Source organism: Lithobates pipiens, unplaced genomic scaffold, assembly GCF_037356315.1.
Source record: "Lithobates pipiens isolate NorthernLeopardFrog02 unplaced genomic scaffold, aLitPip1_a1.2 Scaffold_18, whole genome shotgun sequence".
In the NCBI taxonomy this organism is placed as follows: Eukaryota; Metazoa; Chordata; class Amphibia; order Anura; family Ranidae; genus Lithobates; species Lithobates pipiens.
Window position 1 is genome coordinate 246332993 of NW_027507758.1, and position 23664 is coordinate 246356656.

At 41.2% G+C, this 23664-nt stretch overlaps 1 long non-coding RNA gene across 1 annotated transcript in view; it reads right to left on the reverse strand.

Moving 5' to 3' along the window:
* The window catches only part of LOC143990121 (uncharacterized), a 178205-nt gene extending 155392 nt beyond the window's left edge, over positions 1-22813 (reverse strand). The window contains exon 1 of the long non-coding RNA XR_013277169.1: positions 22756-22813. This is a non-coding gene — a long non-coding RNA (uncharacterized LOC143990121). The remainder of the gene's footprint in view (positions 1-22755) is intronic.
* Between the last annotated feature and the right edge of the window lie 851 nt (positions 22814-23664).

Below are 23664 nucleotides of genomic sequence, written 5' to 3' on the forward strand. Positions count from 1 at the left end.
ATATGGATTTTTAGGGGGAACCCCACGTCAATTTTTTTTTAAATTTGACGCGGGGTTCCCCTTAATATCCATACCAGACCTGAAGGGTCTGGTTATGGATATTTAGGGGGAACCCCACGTCAAATTTTTTCTTAAATTTGAGGCAGGGTTCCCCTTAATATCCATACCAGACCTGAAGGGCCTGGTAATTGAATTTGGGGGACCCCCACGCTTTTTTTTTTTATTTATTTATTTATTTTTTTATCAATGACTTTCAGTGAGTGTTCTCTGTATTACGGAGCCGACAATTCATAATAGCTGCGAGTGATTTTAAAGGACTTTTTTTCCTGCATAAATGACACTTTGTGCAGGGACAGTTCTAAGCACGGGAAACATGCGCCCCTTCACAGGCACACTATAGACAACCCCCCCCCCCTACGAAATTTAAAGTAATATTACACTTTTATTGTTTCACTTTAATCATTATTAAAATAACTGCTCCCGAAAAAACTGCAGTTTTTAAAACTTTTTTTTGCATTGATACATGTCCCCTGGGGCAGGACCGGGGTCCCCAAACACTTTTAGGACAGTAACTTGCAAATTAGCCTTTAAAATTAGCACTTTAGATTTTGAACGTTGGAGTCCCATAGACTTTAATAGGGTTCTAAAGTATGCTATATAGTTAGCTCCGTCGAATCTTCTTTATACATTCGACAGACACCATAAGCCTTCCAAGACAGATTCGACCGTAATTCATGTGGATTTTCGGACGAATGCAATTTTTGAACGAAAAACAAAATAAATAAAAACGAATTTCGGGAGTAACTAAATAAATTAAGTTTTCGGACGAAAACGAAATTCTGAAACGAAATATTTTACTCTGCATGTGTCTACCACCCACTAGAAAGTTCAGTGCAAAGTATATTTTACAGGTTTCCAGTAAATGCTACAGTTTCCTATTTAAATAGCAACAGGTTTTCTTTAAGATACTAAGCGTCCACATTGGTTATCTAGAAGAAATTACACTGATAATTGAGAGACTTGCCTGACTCAATTTATTTTAGAATTTTTCCTCTGACTTGAGACTTGCTTGAAGTTTATGTATCTTACTACAGTTGTACTTAAAATTAGGGTAAATGCTCACCTTATAAAATAACCAATTCAGTTTAAAATAGAAAGGAAAGGCAAAACATTTGTGTATAGATATGAAAAAACATTATAAATACATTTTTTTCTCTTTTTTATAAGCAAACATATTCCCCCTGTTATCAGTTGCATAAGAGTTTGGGGGAGGAAAAGCAGCAGGACACAAATCTTCCCAGTTAATGGCTGTGCAGCGGGGGCATGTCTGATCATTGGCAGAGGGTCCACTGAGTTCCTAGTATAGCTAGAGAATTGACCACAGTGTGCTCTCCTGCTTAGTGTGGTCAGTTTTTAATAGGAAATTAGAGGGACTAGGAGGGTCACCAGGGATTTCACATAAAGGAAGCAATACAAAAAGAACAGGATACTTTCTGATACAAGTATATGGTACAGCAGGCACATATCAGGAATATGAAGTGTTAGGGTAACAAACAATTTTTAATTTAAAACATTTTTTGGGGGGAATCATTGTCTTTTTAACTTTTTTTTTCAAAAGTCAGATGCAGAATTAATGTTCTGGTTAGCGCTACTTAATCAATCATTATGTGGTGCAGCTCTTTGACAGTCTCTCAGTGTATGAAGTACAAATCACTGCAGATTTGCTGAACAGATGATGGGTATGGTTTATGTGCTGTAAAGTATTGCAGAATTTCTCAGGGCTGTATACATGTGTAATAGGATAAAAATAATAAACCAAGCATCTTCAAAATAAACACCATACATTTTTTAACAGAAACTTTTTATTCTTCACATTTTCACATTTTTTTCTTCCTTTCTTCACAGATACGCTTATAACGTGTATATATATATATATATATATATATATATATATATATATATATATATATATATATATATATATGTATGTGTGTGTGTGTGTAAGAATGGCTCTTTAATACATGCCAGATACAGAGCATACAGTAAAAGAAGACTTTGAAAAGACAGTACACGTCTAAGTCCTCATTCACACGGGCAATTAAGGGCAGTCTACAAATTCCAGCAGCAAGAATTGGTGCATTCTTGCAGCAGCAATCACCAATATTTACAATGAGCTGTGGCCACTCTACCCATGTGAATGAATGACAAGCTGACAGCAGCCAGATATGTCCACAGGTAATTGCACATGCAGCAGTTACCTGCAGTTGGCGACAGATCAGCCCTCCAGGTTTGTAAACACTGGTGATTGTGGCCACAAGAATTTTTTGCTACTGGAAGTGGCAGGCCAAAATAGCCCATGTGAATAAAGCTAAAATAGGTCTTATCTAGTATGTAATGATTATTGTAGGTGACTACAAGAAGGTAACTAACCTGGAGTCATCTCATACTCTGTTTTATGTACATGAAGCTCAATATGACGAGGTAAGTTTCTTGCACAATTCCCATTCAAGCACCCTTGGTAGTAGAGACAAGGACTGCTAGTGCAGCGGAATGGTGCAGATTTGGAAAGCTGACGTGGAATGAGCAGAAGCAAGGAGTAAAAACACAAGCCAAGTTCAGTAACAGCCAGGCAGGTACAGAATCATGATCAGAGTCAAGCTCAGAAGCAGGCAGGGGTCAGCAATGTGCTAACAACGGGGTATAAAATCAGCAGGCAGAATCTTAGTTAAAAGTCCAGGCCAGGGTTGATACGTTTCAGTAGCAGGGATAAGCAGGCAAAGAGAATACAAAAAAGAACAAGAAGGAGCTAGGTCAGTATCAGGAGAAAACAGGCATTAAGGAACCCAAGTCCCAAAATAAAGCTGAAGACCATACAGCAATGGAACTAGGCAGGTCTCAGGTTTAAAAAAACCTGCCAGGGGCCAGAATCTGTGAGCATGCCCAGGCATGCATGTGTGTGCTGTAGTGTGAGAGCGAATGCATTCTCCTTCTTGCAAGTCAGTTTATACATTCATGCTCACAAGTATAAGCACAAGCATATCTATGCTCATGAGTATGAGCATGGAAATGAGCACAGTCTACTTTAGGTTCTTGACAGTTTGCTTAGCCTAGCTCAGCCTTAAAGTGGTTGTAAACCCTTACAAACCACTTTGACCTACAGGTAAGCCTAGATTAAGGCTTACCTGTAGGTCCAAGAAATATCTCCTAAACCTACACGGTTTAGACAGCGGCACACAGGCGCACTATCGCCGTTAGCAGCATGCCACTGCTAACGGCGATATGCTATTAGTGGTGGCTCCAGTGCGCATGCGCGGGAGTGACGTCATCACTGCTCCAGCGCTGTGAGTGGCCGGAGCAGCGATATCCGGAAGAAGATGGACGCTCCGGACTACAGGGGACATCTGGGACATCGGTGACATCGCTGGCTCCTGTGTTTTTAATTTAAGTGACACATAATGGGCTACTATGCGATGCATAGTAGCCCATTATGCTTTACCATTGCAGGGAGACAAAGAGGAAATAAACCCATCAGGGTTTACTTCCTCTTTAAAGGTCAGTCTACTCAAAAAAAAATGTTTTTGTTTTTTATAGATGCTGAACAGTAAAACTACTTGACACATTCTGAAGACTGGTTTGAATTCCTGGATCAGAAAAAAAGGAGCTTCAGTACACAAAGGTAAAAGGCAACACTCAAACCTCCTTAATAAGGAGAGGGGAGAATTAGGTCAGCGGGATCTTACTGTTAAAGCATTCAAGACAGATCAAAGCAGAGCTTGATGCAGCCTACAGTGTTCCACCTATAGAGCTAAAATAGATGGACTGGGTCTTTAAAGTGGTTGTATAGTAATTTTTTTAACTTTTACCTACAGGTAAGCCTATAATAAGGCTTACCTGTAGGTAAAAAAAATATCTCCTAAACCTGTACGGTTTAGGAGATATTCCCCTCGCAATGCGCTGCTGACTGCAGCAGCGCATGCACATAGGGGATTCTCGGCTGAAAGTCCGGCAGACACCCGACCCTGCCGGAAAGAAATCTCCCGTGCTCATGTGTGGGAGTGACGATATCGCGGCTCCGGCCACTCACAATGACTGAGCCGCGATACCCGGAAGACACACCGAGAGAACATGTCAGCTCCCTCGGCGTGGATCGGGCCAGATGTCGGGGCCTCGTTCTAAGGTAAGTATTTCATAATGAGCTAGTATGCAGTGCATACTAGCTCATTATGCCTTTTCCTTTGCAGGTCAACAAAAAAAAAATTCAGCTGGTTTACTCTCACTTTAAAGCAGAACTCTTTTTCCATGACAGCCTGGGCCTACCCAAAGTGGTTTAGAGAATGCTGGTTGTGATGATCATTCAACACAGGAGATGAAAAACTCTGGACCTCAAAGAGGATTTTCTGTGAGGGACAGCACTGGAGAGGCCAGAAGTATTCGTCAGGAGTAGGGATGAGCCGAACACCCCCCGGTTTGGTTTGCACCAGAACCTACGAACAGACCGAAAATTCGTGTGAACTTTAGAACTCCATTAACGTCTATGGGACTCGAACGTTCAAAATCAAAAGTGCTAATTTTAAAGGCTAGTATGCAAGTTAGTGTCCTAAAAAGGGTTTGGGGACCTGGCTCCTGCCCCAGAGGACATGTATCAATGCAAAAAAATGTCAAAAACTGACGTTTTTTCGGGAGCACTGATTTTAATGATGCTTAAAGTGAAAAAAAAATCCTTTAAATATCATGCCTGGGGGGTGTCTATAGTATGCCTGTAAAGTGGCATGTGTTTCCCATGTTTAGAACAGTCCCTGCACAAAATGACATTTCTAACGGAAAAAAAGTAATTTAAAGCTGCTTGCGGTTTTAATGTAATGTCTGGTTCTGGCAATATGGATGAAAATGATTGAGAAAAATGGCATGGGTAGCCCCCCTGCCCATTACCAGCCCCTTTGGGTCTTGTACGGATATTACGGGGAACCCAAAATAAAAAAAAGAAAAGGCGTGGGGCCCCCAGGCCCTATATACTCAGAACAGCAGTATACAGGTGGTGCAAACAAGACAGGGACTGTGCAGGTTTGTTGTGTTAAGTAGAATCTGTTTGTAATTTTGAACTGGTACATTTTTAAAGTGTAGCTCCAGTCAAAAAATTTATTTTTTAGTTTTATGGAAAACAGGGAAGGGTTATCAACCCTGTATATTTTTTTTTGCAGTCCGTCTTTTTTCATCTAACTTCCTGTTGTCTTCTTCCGTTTGCAAGTAGGAGACATTTGTAAGTTGGATGTTTGAAAGTAGGGGCCTGCCCTATATGCTCTAGAGAAATTTGGGCCTAAGGTGTTGGTTTTGCCACAACACTGTAAGTCCTCACAGTTACTCTTGCACTGCAACGGGCCCTGCTATGAAATATTATATCAAAAATTGTAATTACATGCACCTGTTAAACAGGGGCTGAAAAATTGGGCCTTAGGCACTGGTGCCACAACGCTGCAACACCTCACAGAAACTCTAGTTAGAGAGCAGGAATGAGCCCTGCTGCAAAGTATTGCATCAAAAATTGTAATTACACGCCCCTGTTAAACAGGGGCTTAAAAATTGGGCCTTAGGCACTGGTGCTGGTGCCACAACACTGCAACAACTTACAAATATTGTATTTGAGCGCAGCAATGAACCCTCCTGCAAAATATTGCATCAAAAATTGTAATTACATGTCCCTGTTAAACAGGGGCTGAAAAATTGGGCCTTAGCCACTGGTGGAGGCGCCCAGAACCAAAAATGTTCTTCCAAGCTATCAGCAGGATCATTGAGGGGGAAGAGGACAGGAAGGTATGTGACATTTAAAAAAAAAATATTCGTTTGCATCAGCTTCAGGTGCTTGGTTGCTGGTGGTGATCCAAGACTGATTCATCTTTATGAAGGTCAGTCGATCAACCGAGTCGGTGGACAGGCGCACCCTGTGATCGGTTACAAAGCCTCCAACAGCACTGAATGTGCATTCCAAAAGAATGTTGGATGCAGGACAGGCCAGTAGCTCAATTGCATACTGTGCAAGCTCTGGCCAGTGATCCATCCTCAAGACCCAGTAAGCCAGAGGATTTTCAGTGGGAAAGGTGTCCAAGTCTGACCTTGCCCCTAGGTATTCCTGCACCATGTAAATCAGACTCTGGTGATGGTTGCTGGAACCAATCATACCTTGGGGCTGTGGACTAAAAAGTTGTCTGAACGCATCGGTCAGACGGCCACCTTCTCCACCGCTCCTTCTGTGACTGACCAAAGCCTCAGCAACACGTTGTCCAGGACCAGGAATTAACCTCCCAGTCTATGGGAACACATTGCACAGACCTTTCTGCAAGGCCTCCTGGAGATGTCTCATCCTCTGCTCCCTATGCGTCGGCAAGATAAGGTCCACAACCTTACCCTTGTACCGTGGATCAAGGAGAGTTGCCAGCCAGTAATGATCCCTCTCCTTGATCCAAAGAATACGAGGATCCTTCCACAGGCTTTTCAGGATCAGGGAGGCCATGCAGCATAGGTTAGCTGAAGCATTCGGTCTGGAGTCCTCTGGGTCACTAAGGACGATATGATTCTCAGCCACCTCCTCTCAGCCATGTATAAGTCCACAGGTTTCTTGGGACTGTAAATCATACCTAAAATACTGCTGTTGCTGATGCTGAGTGCAAGGCTCCACCTCCATGCTGACACAATCCTCCTCCTCCTCCTCCTCCCCTTCCTGTGTGATCAGTGGGACAGCAGGAACACTGTCTGGATAAAGGGGGCCTTGAGAGGCAAGGAAGTCATCCTCTTCCTGCCTCTGTTCTGCCTCAAGTGCCCTGTCCATTATTCCACGCAGCGTGCGCTCCAACAGGTGGACAAGAAGTACAGTGTCACTGATGCATGCACTGTCACTGCTCACCATCATTGTGGCCTCCTCAAACAGTGACAGGACAGTGCATGCTCCCCGATCATGGCCCACTGGTGTGGGGAAAAAAAACACGAGCTCCCCTGATCCTGTCCTGGTGCCGTAGTCGCACAGGTACTCATTGAATGCCCTCTGCTGCTTGTGCAGCCACTGCAGCATGGCCAACGTTGAGTTCCACCTGGTGGGCATGTAACATATTAGGCGGTTCTTGGGCAGGTTCAATTCATTTTAGAGCTCAGCCATCCGAGCACTGGCATTATATGACCAGCGGAAATGCAGGCAGACTTTCCTGGCCTGCCTCAGGACATCCTGTAAGGATCCTGTCCTTACCTGCCTCAGGACATCCTGACTCAGGAGCTGCATTTTTCTTTTTCTTTTCAACACTGAGCAATGCAACCATGATTTATGTTAAGAGGTTAGAGTTCAGCTTTAAACATCATTAGCTTTCAGATTTTGGAAGACATGCACTCAGTCAACTGATTTGAAAAGCCGCCAATAATACTTAGATACAGTGGTGTGAAAAAGTGTTTGCCCCCTTCCTCATTTCCTGTTCCTTTGCATGTTTGTCACACTTAAGTGTTTCGGAACATCAAACCAATTTAAACAATAGTCAAGGACAACACAAGTAAACACAAAATGCAATTTGTAAATGAAGGTGTTTATTATTAAAGGTGAAAAAAAATCCAAACCATCATGGCCCTGTGTGAAAAAGTGATTGCCCCCCTTGTTAAAACATACTATAACTGTGGTTGTCCACACCTGAGTTCAATTTCTCTAGCCACACCCAGGCCTGATTATTGCCACACCTGTTCACAATCAAGGCATCACTTAAATAGGAGCTGCTTGACACAGTAAGGTCCACCAGAAGATCCTTAAAAGCTACACATCATGCCGAGACCCAAAGAAATTCAGGAACAATTGAGAAAGAAAGTAATTGAGATCTATCAGTCTGGAAAGGGTTATAAAGCCATTTCCAAAGCTTTGGGAATCCAGCGAACCACAGTGAGAGCCATTATCCACAAATGGCGAAGACATGGAACAGTGGTGAACCTTCCCAGGAGTGGCCGGCCGCCCAAAATTACCCCAAGAGCGCAGCGACGACTCATCCAAGAGGTCACAAAAGACCCCACAACAACGTCCAAGGAACTGCAGGCCTCACTTGCCTCAGTTAAGGTCAGCGTTCATGCCTCCACCATCAGGAAAAGACTGGGCAAAAATGGCCTGCATGGCAGAGTTCCAAGGAGAAAACCACTGCTGAGCAAAAAGAACATCAAAGCTCGTCTCAATTTCTCCACAACACATCTTGATGATCCCCAAGACTTTTGGGACAACATTCTGTGGACCGATGAGACAAAAGTGGAACTCTTTGGAAGGTGTGTGTCCAAGTATATCTGGCGTAGAAGGAACACTGCATTTCATAAAAAGAACATTATACCAACAGTAAAATATGGTGGTGGTAGTGTGATGGTCTGGGGCTGTTTTGCTGCTTCAGGACCTGGAAGACTTGCCGTGATAAAAGGAACTATGAATTCTGCTGTCTACCAAGAGATCCTGAAGGAGAATGTCTGACCATCTGTTCATGTACTCAAGCTGAAACGAACTTGGGTTCTGCAGCAGGACAATGATCCTAAACACACCAGCAAGTCCACCACCGAATGGCTGAAGAAAAACAAAATGAAGACTTTGGAGTGGCCTAGCCAAAGTCCTGACCTGAATCCTATTGAGATGTTGTGGTATGACCTTAAAAAGGCCGTTCATGCTCGAAAACCCTCTAATGTAACTGAATTAGGACAATTCTGCAAAGATGAGTGGGCCAAAATTCCTCCAGGACGCTGTAAAAGCCTCATTGCACGTTATCGCAAACGCTTGGTTGCAGTTGTTGCTGCTAAGGGTGGCCCAACCAGTTATTAGGTTTAGGGGGCAATCACTTTTTCACACAGGGCCATGATGGTTTGGATTTTTTTTCACCTTTAATAATAAACACCTTCATTTACAAATTGCATTTTGTGTTTACTTGTGTTGTCCTTGACTATTGTTTAAATTGGTTTGATGTTCCGAAACACTTAAGTGTGGCAAACATGCAAAGGAACAGGAAATGAGGAAGGGGGCAAACACTTTTTCACACCACTGTAGTTCCACACTCGTAGGCACTGTGTCTGACCCATGAGGATGTTTAATATTTATTGTTTAATATCTCCCATGCAGAGCCATGCACATACTGTATGTCCTTTATAGGGGCATAACACCAACATCCAATCTGCACATGGCTGGCCAAAGCCACTAATAGGAAACAGACTTGTCCCAGGCTTAGGCTTCATGTACACGGGATGTTGTTCAACCTCTTCTGAAAGATTTAACTTAACAGCTAGAAAGCAGCATCTAAAAATGGCCATTTAGCCACGTTTACATGCTGCATTTAGCCGCGTTTTGTTAAAATGAAAAACGAGTGTAAACGAGACGCTGCTAAACATGAGTTACCGTGTTTACAAGCTGTTACAGGCATTTGGCGTTTCAAATGCCTCTGAATATCTGTCTGAACCCATTTTTTGCACTCCAAAAAAAGCTTCTAAACTCAACTGCCTAGAAATGGCTATAAACGACTCTATGTACATGTACTGATAACATACCATAGAGGAGAGTTTAGGGGCAGCTGAAAAAAAAATGCCCAACTGTTCCTAAACATCTGTTTGCCAGCAGCAGTGTACATGAGGCCTTACATGTTTTCATGCTTTTTCTGGACACAGATATAAGCAGTGACACAAGCTTTGGAGCAATCCTCTAAATATTATTGATTATTCTGACTACAGACAGTAGAGCGCAATTACATATTTGTTTGTATCTTTCCTCTTTTTGAACATTTATGCATCCTTGCAAATGAATACATTGAAAATAAATAAATAGCCACATGTGAATTTTCTTACAAACAGTATAGAAGAAGAGATTATTTAATTTTACCATTAAACTTTCCCTTTACTTCATATTGGACTAATGAAGAAGATCGAAAAAAAGAGCATAGATAATTTTGGCAGTTCTTGTTGAGTAAATATTGCCATTTTGTTTTGTTTGTATTTTGTCTTTCACATTGGTACTGGCAGCTGGCAAAACCAGGTGGTTGGGATGCGTTTTTAATTTACCTCAGCCACCTGTCAAATACAGCCAATGGCTGCCAGACAGCCCAGTATACAATGTTGCAGTCATGCAAAAAATTGGGCATGTCTTATTCAGCAGTCAATACCACCTGCCAATGCACCCGATTGAGGTGAATGATAGGAAAAGGGGAAGGCGGTTTCAATTACCATTTTCTTCATGGGAGACCAGCAGGAATAGGCAGTTTCAAGTTCCTCCTTGGAGCTCGTGCTGTCAGGGGGATCATCTGGTACTCAGGTGTCTTAGGAGAGGGATATAGGTGACCTCTCCTGGGTCTCGTGTGCCAGCCCAGGAAAATCTAGTTTAAACTGGGCATAACTGGCTCACGAAAGGACTATAAAAAGGGGGTTCCATCCCATCTAGCTCAATAGCCTCAGAAGACTGAGCTGTGGTGTTCTAGGAGGCAATCTCCATTGAACAAACAGTGTCTTCTGTGGCAGGAAGATGAGCCTGATGTGGCAGTTGATTGAACAGGCAGGAGAAGATGGCAGGAAAGCCTAGATTCGGCAGTACCTGGACCTACCTTGGTAGTCGGATCAAGAGGCTCTGGTGGGAACCGCAACCACCGCCGACAGAGCATGGAATGCGGCAGCCGAAGCTGGACTGATGGTCGGGAAACATCCCCATCTGGGAGCCTGTGCTGCATTAGGAAGAAGATCAGGTGGATCCTCAATAGGAAGTTTCAACTCATAGGAGAAGAGGAGGCATCAACCCTGCCCTCGGGAACGAGTCAGCGAAGAGGTGCATTCCACGCTGAAGACACTCCCCCTCCTCACCTCCTTCGACGGCAGCATGAAGAGATGGATGGTCCTCTCCAGATCAGAACAGAGCAACTGGAGGCGTGGCTGGCAGCAGGACAAGAGGAGGAGTGCAAAACTCGGCCATAGTCAGGGCAGGAGGCGTGACTGGAGGTGGAACCGGAGACATTGCAAGACGTGGAGCTATGGTACAAGGGTAAGATTTTATTAGTAAATCTGATAAAAAAGATGACAAGGATAGACGAAGACCTGTATCCAAGTCATTTAACCACTGCTTTCTGTATTTTTTTGGGAATTTTGTGTGAGAAATTTCTGGAAAAAAGTGCATGGCTTTTCCAGCATTTACATATTGTTCTTGAAGCTTTTAGAAATTTTGCTGGTTCTGCCTGGTATAATTATGACAAGGCTTTTTATCAAAAATTATCGGTACATCCTAGCTTAAAATGGAGAGTAAAGGATGTCAACCTTTTTCTACCCCAAAGATCAGTTTATACCAAGCAGAGCCCAAATTATCAGCCATCTGGCAATTCCGTATATAAAAAAGGAATTTGCTTCAGTTTTAATGATAGCCATGTAAGTAGCCGAACTCCTGTGAATACCGACATGAGTGTGCCATTTGTGCCGAAACACATTCAGTGTCTAAGGCCGCGTACACACGCGGGGACTGTTCGCCCAACTTTGTCCGTCAAACAGTTTCGGCAAACAGTCCGCTCAAAATTAGCATGGACGGACATGGCCACACACGACAGACGAACAGTTTGCTGAAACCGTGCGCGATGACGTGAACGGCACGTACGACAGGACGAAAAATACGACGTCCTATACACTGCATTATAACTTTCGGCGTGTAAATCCTTTCCGAGCATGCGCGGAACTTAGTTTGACGAACAAGCCTACACACGAGGGGACTGTTCGCTGAAACAAGGTTTCAGCGGACAGTTTTTCGGAATTTCCAAAAAACCTTGTTCAGCGGACTGTTCGCTGAAACTGTCCGCTGAAAGCCCACACACGAGCGGACTGTTTGCCGAAACACTGTTCAGCGGACAAAGTTGGGCGAACAGTCCCCGCGTGTGTACGCGGCCTAAGTGTTTTAAAAATGTCTGCAGCAAATCAACAACAAGGGAATTTTTCCATGGCTCAGGAGTATTTCCAGACAAGCTGAGGGCCCAGCTTCTAATTGAAGGCTTTCAGGATGGATTTTCATTACCTATATTTTCTGGTCAGGGGTGCACTTTGGTAAGGAATTTAAAATTTGTAGAGAATTTTTCTGATATTTTGTGTCTGAAAACATTTCTAGAGAGACATTAAGGAAGGTAGGGTAGAGGGCCCTTTTATCTCTGCTCCTTTTAGTAATTTTATGATTTCTCCTTTGAGCATTGTCCCTAAGAAGGAGAAGAACTGTTTTAGGTTAATATATCATCTGTCCTTTCCTAAGGGACAATCATTCATTGCTTCTTTTGAAGAAGCTTTAAAAAAGCTTAGACATTTAGGGAAAGGAGCTCTTAAAGTGGAAGTAAACCCATTGATTTAAACAGTTAAAAAAAAAAAAGGCATGCCGGGAATGCTAACTGCACATTGGCTGTGCTCTCAGCCAAACTATCAAACCATCCAATGGCTGGTGTCATAACGAATCACATGTGCAGCACCATAACAGTTGAAGATTAAACAGAGGCAAAGATGGCAGCTTCCTTGGCTGAAAATGATAGGGGAGTTTACTTTCACTTTAAGGCAAAGGTGAATGTTAAATCGGCTTTTCACCTTCTTTCATCGCATCCAGTATGTTTTAATTCCTTGGGTTTTCTCTTTAAAGCTTTTAGTTTTATGAATGTTTACCGATGGGTTGATCAATGTCTTGTTTTTATTTTGAATCATTTTAGACTTTTTTAGAATGATTGGTTAGTACAGAATCCGATTCCAATTTTATAATTCATAACCTAGATGACTTTTTATTTTTAGGCCTGGCCAAATCTCCTCACTGTACTTTTTTATTGGAGATATTTTTTAAAATTTGTTCTCACTTTGGCGTTCCTTTTGACTTTTGAAAAGACAGCTTGGCCATCTACTTGTCTGAAATTTTTGGGTATCACTATTGATACTAATTTAATGGAGTTTCGGGCTACCCGAAGAAAAAGTAAACAAGCTTAGGGCTTTGTTATTGGTCGTAATTCGCAAAAAGAAAGTGTGTTTAAGAGAAATGCAGTCTCTTCTGGGTCTTTTGGCTTTTGCATCTAGGATTATGCCAATTGGGAAAGTGTTCTCTAGAAGACTATATTTTGCAATTTCTGGTTTTAAATCCCCATTTTCTCATATTAGAATTATGCAGGATATGAGGGAAGATCTACTAGTTTGGCTGAAATTCCTTACACATTTTAATGGTAGGGATATGTGGCAGGAAGAATTTATTTTGGACAAAGACTTTTTTCTATTCGCTGACACTGCTGGGTTTCTTGGTTTTGCTGCAATCTGGCAATCCCATTGGTACAGGATTGTTGGAGTCCCAGATGGCAGGGGAAAGGTTTTTTGAAAAACATAGTTACATAGCTACATAGTTAGTCAGGTTAAAAAAAGGCACAAGTCCATCTAGTTCAACCAAAAAAAAAAATAATAATAATATCATACAATCCCATATACCCACTTCTATACCCACAGTTGATCCAGAGGAAGGCAAAAAGCATGATCCAATTTTCTAAAGCAGGGGAAAAAATTCCTTCCTGATCCCCCGAGAGGCAATTGGATTTTCCCAAGATCAACTTTAGAATTAAGCAATCTTTTAGAATTATTCCCAATTATTGTGGCCCTGGAGATTTGGGGTCCTTATTTTAAAAATATGCGGATATTGGTCAGAACTGATAATAAGGGAGTTATGTACGCTATTAATTGTGTAACATCCAAGTCTCTGTCAGTCATTGTCCTATTGCGCCATATGATCTTAAAAAGTTTAAATATTTGGTTCAAAGCAATTCATGTGGCTGGAAAGGACTGACTTGGCGGATTCGTTATCTCGCCTACAGATGGAGCACTTCTAGAAGCTGTTTCCGGATGCAGGCCAAGTGGGTATGCTGTGTCCACCCAATTTATGTGACCTTGTATGAGGCCCATATCGGAGCATATTAAGAATTCTGTGGCACCTTCGACCTGGGCTGGATATCAATTGGCCTGGTTACTATGGCTTTCTTTTTTGAATTCTATCCAAGAACCTACGGGTTCTTTTTCCGAAGGCTTAGTGTTATTATTTTAAATTTTTTTATTTACTAAGCAATATTCATGGTCCTACATACAGAAGACCTTTTCTGGAGTTTAATTCTTTCTGAAGCTTAATAATTTACCTTCTTGTTTGCAGTATTTTTTAGTCAAACAAGCTTTGAAAGGTTATAAGAAAAATTATTTTAAAATAGATCCACGTAAACCTACTCCAAATATTTTGAATAAACTTTGTCGAGTTACTGATCAGGTTTGTTTTTCTTCATTTGAGTCAGTGCTCTTTCAAGCGGTATTTTCTGTCACATTTTTTGCTACTCTTATGCCCCATACACATGGTCGGAAATTCTGATGGAAAAAGTCCGATCGGATTATGTTGTCGGAAAATCCGATCATGTGTGAGCTCTATCGAACTTTTTCTTTTGGAATTTCCGAAGGAAAAAGTTTGAGAGCTGGATCTAAAATCTTCCGACAACAAAATCTGGTCGGACTTTGTCTGATCGCGTGTACAGAATTCCGATGCACAAAGTGCAACGCATGCTCAGAAAAAATTTGGAGACAAAAGCTATTGGCTACTGGCCTCTATATAGTCCCGTTGTACGTTACGAACGTCCCCTTGTTACGAACGATCGGATTTTACAACAACTTTGTGCGACCATGTGTATGCAAGACAAGTTTAGGACAAAATCCGTCTGAAAAAATCCAACGGATTTTGTGGTCGGAATGCCCGACCGTGTGTATGGGGCATTAGAGTTTCTGATATGATTTCTATCCAAGCTAATGATATTATTTCTGATACTACTGTAAAAATCTTTATTAGTAGGTCAAAAACAGATCAAGTGGGAAAAGGTTAATTGGGTCAGTCTGTATACTTGTAGTGGTTCAACCATTTGTCCAGTAAGGTTATTAAAAAATGATTTCCGTATTAGACCTTTAGCAGGTTCAGGTTTTTTCATATATGAGTCAGGTTCTCCCCTTACTAAATACCAATTCATATGCATCTTTAAAAATGTTTAATAAATTTGAACTTACAAGATTCTCATCTCGCATCTCATTCATTTAGAATTGGAGCAGCTACTGAAGCTTCAAGGTTAGGGTTAGATGCTAACATAATTAACAAAGTAGGTAGATTGAAATCTGATAGCTATTTGTTATACATTTGTCATAATACATTTTTTTGATTCATTAGAAGACATTGGAAAACAAAAAACATTAAACATATTTTTTGAATTAAGGACGATTTACACAAGATTCAGTTGTCTTTGCCTTACACTGTTATTGTTTTTCCATGGTAACTCAAGATTGCCTTGGCTTTACCTTCCTTCAATGTGCCCCTTGGAAAAAATTAGGTAGCCAAGTTACTTAGCATATTAGGCATTTTATCATTTAGACATCTGGAATTAGAGGGTAGCGTACAACGTTTGTATAGAAAGGATGAAATCCATTTATCCGACATTGGTTTGGACATTTTTAATGCAGACTCGAAATTCTTGGGTTGAGATGGCCACTGTGCAGGGTTTTGGGGACAGGTGGTTTTAAGACCACCTGTGTTTTGGAAAATTATGAAGTCGAGAATATGTTATATGCAGCCTGAGTCGTAGTGGTTAGGTTGCTTAAAGTTGATATATTTAGTCTTTTATATGATGAATTACTATATTGTTTTTGAAACCAATATTAAACAGCCTTATAAAAAAAGGCAGAGAAATATAAAATTGGCAGCAAAGCATGACAGAGGTTACTGACAGCCAGCAAGAGATCACAGTCAATACATATGCTGTTGTTTTCCCTATCTTTCTGTAAGGAAAAATGCATTCAAACAGTTTTCCTATATTTGTTTATGCCATGCATACATAAATTTGTAAAATTTACAAGTAGAGCTGAGTTTGCAGGCTGCTCTGTGTTAGCTAACAAAAATTTTCTTAAACATTTGTCTTAAATCAGCAGAGGCTCAGTCTTCAGTTGCTATTTAGGTGCAAAAAATGGCCATGGGAAAAAGTCTGATTATGCTACTAAAAGGTCTACATTCTCAGTTGCCAAAATGCTAAATCTTTCAATTAGCCAGCAAAATAATTGCTGAGTGAAAGTTTTAAATCAACTCAGGCAAGGTCAGGTTTTGGGCGTATACATAGTTAGTCAGGTTGAAAAAAGACACAAGTCCATCCAGTTCAACCACAAAAAAAAAAAACTATAATAATAATATCATACAATCCCATATACCCAATTCTATACCCACAGTTGATCCAGAGGAAGGCGAAAAACCCCAGCAGAGCATGATCCAATTTGCTAAAGGAGGGGGCAAAAATTCCTTCCTGATCCCCCAAGAGACAATCAAATTTTCCCCAGATCAACTTTACCTATAAATATTAGTACCCAGTTATATTATGTACATTTAGGAAATAATCCAGGCCTTTCTTAAAGCAATCTACTGAGCTGGCCAGAACCACCTCTGCAGGGAGTCTATTCCACATTTTCACAGCTCTTACTGTTAAGAAACCTTTCCATATTTTGAGATGAAATCTCTTTTCCTCTAGACGTAAAGAGGGCCCATTTGTCCTCTTTGTTGACTGTAAAGTGAATAACTCAACACCAAGTTCACTATATGGGCCCCTTATATATTTGTACATGTTGATCATATCCCCCCTTAATTTCCTCTTATCAAGAGTGAATAAATTCAGTTCCTCTAATCTTTCCTCATAGCTGAGCTCCTCCATGCCTCTTATCAGTTTGGTTGCCCTTCTCTGCAGTTTCTCCAGTTCCCCAATATCCTTTTTGAGAACTTACTAATGGTTACTAGGTCTTACTAATGATTTGAACAGGGGCAAAATTATATCTATCCCTCTGGAGTCCATACCTTTCTTAATACAAGAAATGACTTTGCTCGCTTTGGAAATCGCAGCTTGGAATTGCACACTATTATTGAGCTTATGATCTACCAAAACCCCCAGATCCTTCTCCACTATGTATCCCACCAGTTGTACTCTCCCTAGTAGGTATGATGCATGCATATTCTTAGCCCCCAAGTGCATAACTTTACATTTATCAACATTAAACCTCATCTGCCGCATAGTCACCCAATTAGACAGAGCATTGAGGTCAGCTTGTAAATTGGAGACATCCTGTAAGGACATTAAGGCATGTCCAGAATCCTCAGATCCCTGGGTTCTATGCACAAGCATCGATCCTGTGGTTTTGTAAAAATAAGGATACAATATGGGCAGAGTAGTTCAGGTCTATTTGACAGCTGGAGGAAGTTCAAGCAACTGCCCCGGTCACAGCTAGTATAAATGTGCCCTGAAGTCTCAGGGGACCTTTGTAGCTGAATAGTTATCACAAATGACCTGCCCTCCCTACAACCATGCTTCTTGGGCAAGAAGCAGCAAAAGCAGTGAGGGTGGGCAGGTTGTCAGTCAACCAAATATGTAATTACCATGCTGTAAATATGGAGCCTTCCTGTTTTGACTATACTCTCACAGGGCTTACAGTAACCACAGTTTATACAGACATGTTGTTTAGTAAAACACTGTTTATTAAAAAGGACATTTACATTTATAGCCTAGTGTTCCATTAGCGTGAACAATGTTCCAGAAAAACAGGCATTTGGGAATGATTGTCAAACATAAGTGAAAACAATAATTTATCTTATATTTTCCTTAATTGCTCATGCTGCCACAGGAGAGAGGCAATGAAAATTGAAATCCACAAGTGAATATGCTTAAAAACTTTAAAGAACCTGAGTTACTATTATATAAAATGTAAGAGAAAATTAGAGGTTAAGTGACAGGTAAAGTGAAACGGAATCCTTTTGTTCTGGTTATGGATTGGGGTAGAGGAAAGGAAGCTTCATTTACATTACTAAAGGTGTGAGTGTGTGTATACTTTTATCAGAATGGAGCTTTTCCTTAGTGTAGAGAGATAAAAAAATACATAAAAATGTATGTTTCATGTACTATATAAAATATGTGTTATACTGAAAGCTCAACTCCAGACAACAACAATTGAATATGCATGTAGTTGACTTCTTACCTTTCTATTATGTGTTCTTTCATTATATTGTTTAGCAGCATTTTTGGTTTATCCTTGGACAATATGAGCATTTAAACCTTTCTCTCGGCTATTTCCTGTCCAGGAGACTGGACACATGAGGCTGCCCTATGTGCAGACAGAGGTTCAGTCACCTCTACGCCCGTGTGTATTTTTAACTAAGAACTGAACAATGGTTATATTCATTAATATTCTCTGTTTATTCACCCCACTCTCAGGTCAGCTCTGCCACCCCCACGCTAGTGTGCTTCTTCCCAAAGCACACTGGGGTTGATTTACTGAAACTGGAGTGTGCAAAATCTGGTGCAGCTGCACATAGAAGTCAATTGGTTTCCAGGTTTTTTGTCAAAGCTTAACTGATAAAACTGAAATTAATAGCTGATTGGCTACTATGTGCAGCTGCACTAAATTTTGCACTCTCCAATTTTAGTAAATCAACCCCAATGTCAATAGTTACCACCCATAACTCCGACTATATTCCCTAAGAATCTTGGAAGATGTAGCTTTATGGCAAGCCCAGCATTGGAGATAAATGACACCTGCTCCAAGCAAGAAATTGCTGTTAAAGCTTAAAGTAATATTATATCCACAATTTTATAAGCACCTTCAGCAGCTGATTAAATCACTTTCAGAGTATGACGCATCTTTAGCTTTTAATCCTTTCCTATGTTCCATTTGAAGCTGGTGCCATGACTGCTGCCCCAGATTTCCTGTTTCAAGGGGCTCCTTTCCCTTTTGCAGGATCTTCTGGAGTCACCCCTTCATGCAGGAATTAGAGTTGCGCCTCCCTGCACTGTTTGCATCAATAGAAACACAGAGCCACGTAGCCTAAGATATCAAGGGACTCCCCTGCTCTTCCACCCTCCTTTTCCAAACTAAAAGACTGACTGGGGACTGTACTGTCCACTGTTAGCTATTCCCTATGAAGACCGGAAATTAAGGAAAGCAGCTGTAGCACCCTCCTAAGTAGGTGCTTGAAGAGAGTATAGTTTTGGGTCTTTCTGCTTACCAGGAAGATTGTTAGGCAAATTTAGAGTACTCTAATCTATTGGTAAGGTCTGCTCATGGTACTCAGCTCAGCTTGTCTGAATGTTCCACACTGGTCCAATAGGGAGGCATATTTGTCAGTGGGAGGGAACCTGACAAGTGAGGGCACAGGCAATTGGCAGAGGAATGTGCCTCGTTGCATGCTGGGTAACCGTATAAATGCTAAGGGCACATGTGCTCGGGGTCTTTCTGCTGGAGAGTGGGGTCTTGGAGGGAGGGGGTGGCTGCCCCTCCTCTTTATAAGTGTCATGGCTATTCGACCTGAGTGCTGTTAAGTCAGAGAGAAGCTGAACCCAGAGGTCCTGCAGAATTCACTGGAAGAGACACCAGGAAGGATCTGATTCTGCCTACTGTGAGTACAGGTCTGTGTCATGGGGCCTGTCCTGTGAGGGCCATTCCTTTATCTAGAAGAATCAGTGGATGGATGTCAGCCAAGGGGATGCTAGAGAGTGTCCTGAAGATAAAGTAGTTGCGTCAAGTCTACTGCTAGAGAGAGCAAGAAGACTTAATTATTCTATACAAGTGGCAGTATGGTTAAAGCAATGTGTCTGCTTCCACAAGTAATCCAGTGAGGCCAAGTGAAAGTTGTCCTTATCTACTGTGATTAGTGTGGTTGGAGTATCCCTCTATTCCCTTCTCTCATCCAAGTTCCACAATAAATATAAAAAAAAGAATACCCTGGACTGTTTATTGAGTAACAAGCAAACGGGAGTAAGGAGAGATATGTGAAGAACCCCTAGCAAATGTCTGCGGGTAAACAGAGGGAGGTCTAAAAAGTCAACACACAGCAAGCCCCGCGGGGACAGTGCTACACAGCACTAGGAGAGCAGGAGCCAGCATAATTGAAAGTTGTAAACTGCAAGAGCTGGGTTAAGAATTTTAACAAATAGTTTACTGGAAAATATGTATTTTATTTCATTGTGCTCAATGTGTTAAACTAAAATGGCTGAGGGTTTAATATGACATAAATATAAATGTTCTCAGACCCTAAGTGATTTATATACGTTTTCGGCAATTTGCTAGAACATTTAAACAATATTTAAATAGTCTGGCGATCAGCTTGAAGTGCTTAGTTTTAAATTATCCACATGGTAATGAACTGAATTCTACCCTGAATGCAGTAAACTAGGCATGGCTTAGTACAGAAAAACATGAACAGGCACTACAGGTGTGCAAATTTATGTAGCCAGGTGCTGCTGCTGGTTATGAGAATTTTTTTTCCAATGCCGCACAACTGCATGGAGCCACTCTCTAGGTAATCACCTGCTCCCCCTCCCACTGGGCTGCTGTATTAACAGATGGATGTGTGACTGCAGAACATGTTGCTCTTTGTGCCTGTGCTCGCTTCTCCCTCTTGGCTGTGCTGCAGGCTCTGTGTGAAATCCCCCTTGCCCTCCCCCTTCCTCCTGGCAGAGTGCTTGAGCCAATCAGGGAGCAGATAAGCTTGAGCCAATCATGGAGCAGGTGAGTTTGAGCTAACTGGAGCATGAAAAATAGGACTTGCTGTGCTACAGTGGATTCTATGATATGGAGACCTTAATGGAACGCTGCACAATACATTTCTATGGAGGCTGGTAGGTTGTGGTCTTGAATTCGCACAATTCTCTGCACTCATAGAATGAGAGCATGATTGTTTTGAGAGAAAAAGAGGCAAGTCCAGCAAGAAGAGAGAACGGTGTGGAGCACTCTCAGCCTGCTGAGACAAGAGCCATCAGGAGAGGAGCTAAGTGGACATGTTGCTGTGTCTACTCACCTGTACCAGGGATAGACAATGGACCTGCATCTGAGTCTGCCAGAGCTGCCTTCAGGGACTGAGTTGAAAGAGAGAGTTGCTGCGTCTTCAGGACCAGAGCTAAGAGACCGTGGCCTATGTGAGGATCCAGGACCTGGCTTCTGCAACTTGCAGATCGCCAAGCCATTGGGATCAGACTAGTCACCTGTCAGGGAGTGGTGAGCTGAATTACATGTCCTAAATGCCTGCCACATGCTGTTGGTCTAACTAGAGACTGCTCCTACTTAGCATCCCATCTCTTTTCATCCACCCACACTCCTAAAGGGACACTGCACCATCTAAAGAAGGGCCCCACCAAAAGCCAGCCAACGTTAATTACTGAGCGCCAGGTATTTTCTATCACCTCCAGGGGTACCCTGACACTAGAAACGCATATGTCCACCCACTATTGGAGTTGAATACACAAGGTCTACACCAGGACCCTTTCTATTCTTCTAAATTCGTTAATTCCATATATTCCTTGCTATAGCCTTTTTTTGAGTGCCAGTTAGTGGGTCACTGACCATAGTGCCCTTCATTCTGTGCAATTATCTGATGACTCACAGCTTGTTTGTTTGCATGGCCATAATACATCCAGTTATTATATCACCAAGTGTTAGTGTACTAACACTTAAATCACACAGGTGTAACTGACTTTTAATCTATAATCAGGTGTATCAGTGGGTGTTGAGTCGTTAAGAGAGTTGTGACAGAACAGAGGATTTATCATCACCAGCAGCTCCTGCGGGATTAAACAATACGTATACATGGAATCTGTTTATAATGGTCTGCAATATAGTTTTTTCTTTTCTGCAAAATCTTACCAATAGAAAAAATTTGACATACAGTAGGTTGTTGTGATGTCAAAGCGAAGTGTATGAAATAGTGAAAACTAAGCAAAAATTCAGAAATTAAATGGCACATGTCATTAAATGACATACAAAATGTTTTTGCAGCTTCTCTCTACTGGAAATAGTGAATTATGGTAGGATCAGCATTATGCAATTTGTCAGATAAAAGACAAATGAAGGGTAGCCATTATAAACTGGCAAAATATGTCCATATTTTGCTGCATTGTTTTTTAATTAAATCGAAAAGGAGTGGAAATTTCCTAGAGCAGTTTTAATGTAGCAAAATATTATTATATTATTGATATTTTATATAAAAGCTGCTACATTTTCAAAGAATAATTTGGAGCTTCTCAGAGACATTCATTTCAGCCTTTTTAGACATTTATTTGATCATTTCAGATCGAACCTGCATAAACTCAATACCCGCTAACAGCTTTATTCGGCTCTCAAAGTTCTAACATTGTTTTCTCAGACTTGAAAGCATGTAGTAACATTCAGGTATGGATGAGCTAATGTCATTCTGGACAAAATAGATAATGGATCCTTGAAAGCTCAGTTTTGCATTGTGCTTCACATATATTACTTAGGGGAACAATTACCATAGGTTTTAAAGCAGTTTCACTAACTATAGTAGATTTGGCTATATAACCTGTGAATGTGCATCATGATATGAATACAATTACTGAATCTATTTTTAGTGTGTCTAAAACCAAACCTTTTTTTATATTTTGGATAATGTAGAAGGGTTAGAACATCTGCTTGGTTTTCAATTTCAGAGTTGTCAACAAACAAGAAACAAGAAGAAAGGGGAACTTTCTCTTCCTGTAAAAGCTTTGTGTCTCTGCAATACAAATGTAAAAAAAAAGCTTCCCTAAAATGTTAATCCTAAAAATCCTAATCCTTAAACTATATCAAAATCTATATATATAAAAAAGTTGAATTCTGATTTATTTCACATATCAAAAGTATGCCCCAGGTCTAGAGAGGAAGTTATAGATGGAGAAAGGATTTATGTATGTATAAATACGGAAAATAACTTACAAGGAATGGGATCCAGGAAGCCAGCAAATGCTCCTGCTTTGTGTCTGAACTCCCCAGCTGTCACTGATAAATTTGCACAGGTACTAATGTCCTCAGGCCAGAATTAGCAAAAATACAACAAACCAAATATGGCTTGTTGACATTCAGCAGGCATCCAGGGAGCTGTCATGTATGACAGAAGTATTGGTGGGACAGGATCTTGTACAAGTCATTGGAGAATCATACATTGTGTTTGATGTTGTATCTGTCTTATTGAATGATATGATTAACATAAGATTTTCATGTTTTTTATGAATTAGTAATAATGGGGCATATTTCTGCGAACCCTCTTATCTTAAAGGGGTCCCTCAGAGTTCAATAAGTCCCCGCAGCAAACCCCATATCCACTGGACCAGGGATGTTGGAGATGGGTCCCTTGTCCCCTCACAACCCCTGGCCCCCTGTCCTGGCCAGCCAGAATATATGTCCAGATAATTGTCTGTTATGGATTTTCTTTAAAGGATATATCCTGCCTGGCTTAATTTTGTTTTCAAAACAATGGCATGGGGTCCCTCAAAATCCATACCAGATGCTTATCCTTGATAAGCGTCTGGTATGAATTTTGGGGGAGGGAGTAGACACAAAGCTTTTTTTCATATAAGAAGCATACTAATAGATTAAAGTCAATAAAATGTGTTGCCTCTTGACCTTAAAGAGTAGTCCAATTGACATTCAAAATCAGTCCAGATTGATGAGAAGCAGTTTATAGTTAAGGCCAGTAAAAATTATGTACAGCAGTCATGTCCACGCCACCTTCAAGTAAAATGCAAACTCACCAAACTTAGTGGCTGCCGTTATAGCAGCACGGAAGCCTTATACACATATGGAAATCCCTCTGGAAGTATCACTCCCGCAGACAGTTGTAACCAG